We start from the raw sequence: 8,586 nt of genomic DNA on the forward strand, positions 1-8,586 counted from the left end.
GCTGAAGCGAGCTGAAAAGAGGAGTGACCCAGGGATGTGTGCGCTTTGGGGACCTTTAACAGAATGTGACTGGCAGAACGGATGTTGTATGTGGAGGATGAGGGCTGGAGTAGATATCTCAGATTGGGGGGAGTGAGGCCTAAGAGGGTTTTATAAATAAGCATCAATCAGTGGGTCTTGCGACGGGTATACAGAGATGACCAGTTTAGAGGAGTATAGAGTGCAGTGATGTGTCCTATAAGGAGCATTGGTGGCAAATCTGATGGCTGAATGGTAAAGAATATCTAGCTGCTCGAGAGCACCCTTACCTGCCGGTCTATAAATTACGCCTCTGTAATCTAGCATGGGTAGGATGGTCATCTGAATCAGGGTTAGTTTGGCAGCTGGGGTGTGTTGGGTTATATTTTGATAAACTAGTTGTGGTGCATAGCTTATGAATACTAATGCTAAACATAAGAGGTTTATATTGTATTAACATAGATTGAGCAACATATAATAGACATGACTAACTGGAGGGTTGCTGGCTAGTAGGAGTGTAGGCTGAGTAGACTCGTGACATACACACACAATGCCTGGTTGTGGGGCCGCTCAAGGACAGGTGTACGGGAGGGGCTGGTAGAATGGAAGATAGCTGTAGCACAAAAGCAGAAACTGTCCTAACTGTAGCATAAAAACAGGCACTGTCCTTGGGTGTCTGACTCTCGGGTACACACATGAAGATAAGCTAGAAGACAACTATGCTTGGCAACAAAGATGCGTCTAGAGGCTGGGACCAGCCTGCACGCCAACGATAGGATGAGTAAGTTTAAACCACGCTCATCCTCCCTCTGACAGGCCCGCAGTGAGCGGGAACTATCTCTCAGAGTATTTAAGGAAGAACAAAGGATGTGACACTCAGTTCTCTGTCTGCCCTGCGTGGTGTTTCAGTGAGCCCGTATATACGAACATCATATTTACCATTCAAGTGTTTGCATTAATTAAAGTACAAAGGAATCAGAAGTTACTATGTGCTGACTATTTTGTTCTGATACCAGATTCGAATTGACGCAACCCTAACAGGTGAAAGAGTAGCGATTATGATAGAGGACACCAAGTCTCGATTTAACTTTAGCCTGCAGCTTTGATAGTGTTGAAGTTTACATACACTTAGGATGGAGTCATTAAAACTCGTTTTTCAACCACTCCACAAATTTCAGGTTAACAAACTATAGTTTTGGCAAATCAGTTAGGACATCTACTTTGTGCATGACACAAGTAATTTTTCCAACAATTGTTAACAGACAGATTATTTCACTGTATCACAATTCCAGTGGGTCAGAAGATACACTAAGTTGACTGTGCCTTTAAACAGCTTGGACAATTCCAGAAAATTATGTCATGGCTTTAGAAGCTTCTGATAGGCTAATTGACATAATTTGAGTCAATTGGAGGTGTACCTGTGGATGTATTTCAAGGCCTACCTTCAAACTCAGTGCCTCTTTGCTTGACATCATGGGAAAATCAAAAGAAATCAGCCAAGACCTCAGGAAAAAAATTGTAGACCTCCACAAGTCTGGTTCATCCTTGGGAGCAATTTCCAAATGCCTGAAGGTACCGCTATCATCTGTACAAACAATAGTACGCAAGTATAAACACCATGGGACCACACAGCTGTCATACCGCTCAGGAAGGAGACGCGTTCTGTCTCCTAGAGACTACGGTTTGCAACTGCACATGGGGACAAAGATCATACTTTTTGGAGAAATGTCCTCTGGTCTGATGAAACAAAAGTAGAACTGTTTGGCCATAATGACCATCGCTATGTTTGAAGGAAAAAGGGGGAGGCTTGCAAACCGAAGAACACCATCCCAACCGTGAAGCACTAGGGTGGCAGCATCATGTTGTGGGGGTGCTTTGCTGCAGGAGGGACTGGTGCACTTCACAAAATAGATGGCATCATGAGGCAGGAAAATTATGTGGATATATTGAAGCAACATCTCAAGACATCAGTCAGGAAGTTAAAGCTTGGTCGCAAATGGGTCTTCCAAATGGACATTTACCCCAAGCATACTTCCAAAGTTGTGGCAAAATGGCTCAAGGACAACAAAGTCAAGGTATTAGAGTGGCCATCACAAAGCCCTGACCTCAATCCTATAGAAAATTTGTGGGCAGAGCTGAAAAAGCGTGTGCGAGCAAGGAGGCCTACAAACCTGACTCCGTTACACCAGCTATGTCAGGAGGAATGGGCCAAAATTCACCCAACTTATTGTGGGAAGCTTGTGGAAGGCTACCTGTAATGTTTGGGCTGTGCATTATCAGGCTGAAACATGAGGTGTTGGCGGTGGATGAATGGCATGACAATGGGCCTCAGGGTCTCGTCACTGTATCTCTGTGCAGCATTCAAATTTCCATTGATAAAATGGATGGTGTTCATTGTCCGTAGCATATGATTGCCCATACCAAAATCCCATCGCCACCATGGGGAACTCTATTCACAACTTTGACATCAGCAAACTGCTCGCCTACATGACTGGTTTGGGGTTGTGAAGCTGGTTGGATGTACTGCCAAATTCTCTAAAACAACATTGGATGCAGTTTATGGTAGATAAATTAACATTAAATTATTTTGGCAACAGCTCTAGCGGACGTTCCTGCAGTCAGCATGCCAATTGCACTCTCCCTCAAAACTTGAGACATCTGTGGCATTGTTTTGTGTGACAAAACTGCACATTTTAGAGTAGCCTTTTATTGTCCCCGGCAAAAGGTGCACCTGTGTAATGATCATGCTGTTTAATCAGCTTCTTGATATGCCACACCTGTCAGGAGGATGGATAATCTTGGTAAATTAGTAATGCTCACTAACAGGAATATAAACTAATTTGTGCACAACATTTCAGAGAAATAAGCTTTTTGTGCATATGGAACATTTCTAGGATCTTTTATTTCAGCGCATGAAACATGGGACCAACACTTTACATGTTGCGTTTATATTTTTGTTCAGTGTACATATCCTCTGCCTCGACGACGATGGTAGTATTATCAGCAGCAGCTGTTTTTTTTAAATAAAGAAATGTGTTAACTTAAATACAATATTTTAACAGAACAATTACTCATTTGAATTCTCTGCTCTGAAAGCGCCTTATTCCTGCAGCTTAATTTAACAATGCACTGGAACTCTGTCATGGTGGAACAGTTCATTATGAACCAGTCCATGTGTGATTGATACTTGTTTCTACTACTATGAGGAAATCTTGGATTATAGAAATATGAAATATACTGTATATACCCATCTTTGGTGAAGTTTTCCCTAAATGTTTATGACAAATCCAGAACCAGCCATAGCCAAGCCAGCGGACTAATCTTTTGAATACGTGTAGTATTCAAGTATTTTACATTTCAGTCATTTAGCAGACGCTCTCATCCAGTGCGACATACAGTTAGTACATTCACCTTAAGCTACCTAGGTGGGACAACCACATATCACAGTCTTAGTAAGTACATTTGTCTCAATAAAGCAGCTATCAGCAAGGTCAGCGCTAGTAAGGGGTGGGGTGGGAATCTAGTGCCAGTGTTAGTTCACAAAAGTGGGGGGTAGGGTTTCAGATGTTTTCAGGAGATGGGCAGGGACTCTGCTGTCCTAGCTTCAGGGGAAGATGGTTCCACAATTGGGGTGCCAGGACAGAGAAAAGATTGGACAGGGCTGAGCAGGAGCTGCCCTCTCTTAGGGGACGGAAAGCCAATAGGTGGCATAACGAGTGCTCGGGTTAGAGTGTAACGTTTGAGCATAGTCTGAAGGTAGGGAGGGGCTATTCCTCTTGCAGCTCCATTTGGCAAGCACCATGGTCTTGTAGTGGATGCGAGCTTCGACTGGACGCCAGTGGAGTGTGTGGAAGAGTGGGGTGACATGAGATCTTGGGAAGGTTGAACACCAGGCGAGCTGCAGTGTTTTGGTTAAATTGCAGGGGTTTGATGGCACAAGCGGGGAGCCCAGCCAAAAGCTAGTTGCAGTATTCCAGACGGGAGCTGACAAGTGCCTGGATTTGGACCTGCGCCACTTCCTGTGTGAGGTAGAGTCGTACTCTATGGATGTTGTAGAGCATGAACCTGCAGGAGTGAGTCACTGCTTTGATGTTTGCAGGTCACACTGAGGTTCTTTGCACTCTGGGAGGGGGACACCGTGGAGTTGTCAACCGTGATGGAGAGGTCTTGGAGTGGGCAGGCCTTCACCGGGAGGAAGGGCAGCGGCGTTCTTTTGAGGTTGAGCTTGAGGTGGTGGCCGACATCCAAGCTGAGATATTTGCCAGGCATGCGTGCTGCCACCTGGGTGTCAGAAGGGGGAAGGAGAAAAGTAGTTGAGTATCATCCGCATAGCATTGGTAGGAGAGACCATGTGAGGATATCAAAGAGAACAGGGCCTAAAACCAAGCCCTGAGGACATCCGTAGTGAGAGTACGTGGTGCAGACAGATCCTCTCCACGTCACATGGTAGGATCGGCCTGCCAGGTAGGATGCAATCCAAGTGTGCAGAGCCTGAGACACCCAGCCCTGAGAGGGTGGAGAGGAGGATCTTAAGGTTCACAGTGTCGAAGGCAATGGATAGATCTAGGAGGATGAAAACAGAGGAGAGAGATTCAGCTTTGGCAGTGCAGAGAGCCTCCATGACACATAGAAGAGCAGTCTCGGTTGAGTGAACCATCTTGAAGCGATTAAGAAGATCGTTCAGAGAGAGAGAGATAGTGAGAGAGTTGTTTAGAGACAGCACCCTCAAGTGTTTTGGGAATAAACGCTTTTTGAGTGGACAAGAGTGTTTTTCGAATACATTTTGAAGTACGATGGGACGCAGCTAGTGGTCAGAGGGGAGTTGATGAGGGAAGTGATGAATGGGAGATCTCCAGAGATGGTCTGAGGAAGGGATGGGGTCGAGCAGGCAGGTTGTCAGGCAGCCGGACCCCCCTAGTCGCAGGACTTCATCTGCAGAGAGGGGAGAAGAGGTCAAGGCGTAGGGTAGTTCTGTGTGAGTGGGACCAGTGGACTCAATAGGCTGAGTGAATGAGGAGCGTATGTCGTCAACCTTCAAAGTGGTTGACAAAATTGTCTGCAGAAAGGGAGGGTGGGAGGATTAATGAGGGACGAGGTGGTGGAAAAGAGTTTCCTAAGGTTAGAAATTTAGAGTGATTGAAAGTGTCTTTAACAGCAGATACAGAGGAAGAGAAACTATTTTCCATCTTCTCCTCCCTCTTGTCTTATCTGGTGTCCTGTGTGAATTTAAGTATTCTCTCTCTCTCTCTCTCTCTGTGAACCTGAGCCCTGGGACCATGTCTCAGGACTACCTGGCCTGATGACTCCTTGCTGTCCCCAGTCCACCTGGTCGTGCTGCTGCTCCAGTTTCAACTGTTCAGCCTGTGGCTATGGAACCCTGACCTGCTCACCGGACGTGCTACCTTGTTTTCGACTTTCTCTCTCTCTACCGCACCTGCTGTCTCTAACTCTGAATGCTTGGCTATGAAAAGCCAACTGACATTTACTCCTGAGGTGCTGACCTGTTGCATACTCTACAACCACTGTGATTATTCTTATTTGACCCTGCTGGTCATCTATAAACATTTGAACATCTTGGCCATGTACTGTAATCACAACCCGGCACAGACAGAAGAGGACTGGCTACCCCTCAGAGCCTGGTTCCTCTCTAGGTTTCTTCCCAGGTTCCTGTCTTTCTAGGGTTTTTTTCCTAGCCACTGTGCTTCTACATCTGCATTGCTTGCTGTTGGGGTTTTAGGCTGGGTTTCTGTATAGCACTTTGTGACATCGGCTGATGTATAAAGGGCTTTATAAATACAATTGATTGAAATAAATTTGATTGAAGAGAAAATAGAGTGGAGGGAGTGAAAGGATGACATATCTTCTATCCGTTTAGTTTTCCACAATTCTTCTCAGCTGCCATTAGCTCTGTTCTGTAAGCTCACTATGACTCACTCAGCCACGGAGCAGGAGGGGATGGTCCGAGCTGGCTGGGAGGAAACGAGACAGGGCGAGTCATAGGATGCGGAAACTGAGGAGAGTAGGGTCGAAAAGGCAGAATCAAGAGACAGGAGGGAGAAGGATTTAGCTGAAGGGAGAGATGATATGATTGAAGAAGAGAGAGTAATGGGAGAGAGAGAGCGAAGATTGCGACAGTGCATGCCCATCTGGGTAGGGCCTTAGTGGCCAGGCTTAGAGGAGAGGGAGGCAGAAAGGCAAAGTAGTGGTCAGAGACCTGGAGGAGGATTGCATTGAGATTAGTAGGCAAATAGCCTCCTGTAAAGATGAGGCGAAGCGTATTGCCTGCCTTGTGAGTGGGAGGGGACTGGGAAAGGGTGAGGTCAAAAGAAGCAAAGAGGGGAAAGAAAGAGTTGGAAAGGAATTAATCAAAGGCAGACGTTGGGAGTTTGAAGTCGCCAAGTACGAAGAATGGTGAGCCATCATCAGGAAATTAGCTTGTCAAGGTGTCAAGCTCATTAAGGAACTCTCTAAGGGCACCTGGTGGACGATAGATGTCAACAATGTTAAGCATGAGTGGACAAGTGACAGTGACAGCGTGGAATTAAAATGAGGAGATGGACAAGTGAGAGAGGGAGAAAAGAGACAATCTCCACCCTGTGCCACCCACCCCCACGACGGCCAGATGCTTTCAGACTATGAGAGAAAACGAAGTCAGATGAAGAGAGAGCAGCTGGAGTAGCAGTGTTCTCTGGGGTGATCCATGTCTCCGTCAAGGCCAAAAAGTCAAGGGACTGAAGGGCAGCATAGGCTGAGGCTGAGAGGAACTCTGCATTCATGACCGCAGATCGGCAGTTCCAAACGCTGCCAGAGACCAGGAATTCCACCTGGGTTGTGTGCAGGGTAAAATCAAATAGAACGGTTGCAGCCAAGGGGTGGGGAGCATCTGTAAAGCCTACAGGGAGAGGAGCGAACAGGTATAGAAAAAACACACATAGTTGCCAAAGCTACAAAGGAGCAAATTGAGATCATCTGAAAATAACTAGGTATGATACTCAAGTGAGAGTGTGTTGTGGAGCCTACCTCTCTTTCCTTCCTCAAATAACTCTGCAGAACCGTCTTTGTTTCTTACTTTTGCACAGAGACAGCACCTGACACAGCTACTGCTGAGAAAACAGGGGAGACTGAAGTACTATTAATATTTGTCTTACAGAGGTGAAAAGTACACCTCCCGATACTAATTGCTGATTACCTAGGAGAGGAGAAATACCAAAAACAACAGTAACAAATTGTCCTGCCCCTTATTCCTGGTTGATGTGTCAACAATCATCTGCAAATTATGAGCAGTCAGGTGTTCACACACCAAGTAGGCAACTGGGAAGACAGGTAGCACTTAAAGTAGATGGCCCTAGCTAGCAAAACGACAGCACAAGACAACAGATAACATTAGCTAGCTAGATAAGGTTATCAAAATAGCTAGCTAGCTAGATAAGGTTAGCATGCTGGCTAGCTGTATTGACAAATGCCAGTGCCCTATTTGTTGTTGTTTCTCCAAGTGTGCAGAAAACCCTTACAGTGCTCCTGGACATTTTCTCTCAGCCCTCTCTAACTCTCAACTCTGAGACACTTTATTAGCCTGCAGTGACCTGAGGAAACCGGGTGATGGGCTCTCCATTATTTACCAGCCACTCTACTCCCCACCTTTTCACACATCTACTCCTGGAACATTCCGTTGCTAGGGGTAACTCTGCTTATCAAGCCAGCTGACGGGGGTCAGCCAATCACAGGCCCTATCTGGTGCAGTAGCATACACCATTCCTGGCTGTTAATTTTGTTGAATTTAGGGTGGCAGAGAGACAACAGGTCAGAACTCTGCACCACCTCAACTCATTTTCGGACCTTCCACATGGGCAAACCTCCAGCCGGAGAAAAAAAATGTATGAAATGTATGCATTCACTACTGTAAGTCGCTCTGGATAAGAGCGTCTGCTAAATGACTAAAATGTAAAATGTAAATGTATTTTAGGTCGTCACTGACAATAAACCACTTTCATTATCAATATCTACTACTAGTCTCCTCTTCCTGTTTGCCGTGTGTCTGTTTGGTGTATGCAAACCAAGTGTGAGTTGTGTCCCAGTCAATTACTGGTCATTTATGTCCTCTAACCAGGGCGCTGGGACAGTTGTACCTATAATCTATACCAGTGGCTCTTTCGGAGATGACCACATGGTGGCACTTTTTTTCAATGTAGAAGTCACCATGATGTTCTCAACCCCAATTCATGAGTATGTATTAGGAGCCTACTACATTCTTCTGAGGTGAAGCCTAATCGAGCATTTCCGCTCTAGGACAAGAATTACGTCGAAATAGAGGTGGCAACTTCATCTGAAAAGGGTCTTTAATTTCCCTTTGCAGAGATACTGTATGGCATGATTTGATTTCAACGCTACAGATGGTCATAAATTGTTATTGGTAAATGATAATTGGCTATTCAATATATCAATGCACTTGTATCAAATAAACCATATAGAAACTACAAATGAAATAAATGAAACACTCAGGGCGACATTTTAGTTGTGCAAAAGCATTATGAAAATTGCAAAACTTACAATAAAACCCATCTAACCTGT

The sequence above is a fragment of the Salmo trutta genome, chromosome 6, assembly GCF_901001165.1.
Source record: "Salmo trutta chromosome 6, fSalTru1.1, whole genome shotgun sequence".
NCBI classification, from domain to species: Eukaryota; Metazoa; Chordata; class Actinopteri; order Salmoniformes; family Salmonidae; genus Salmo; species Salmo trutta.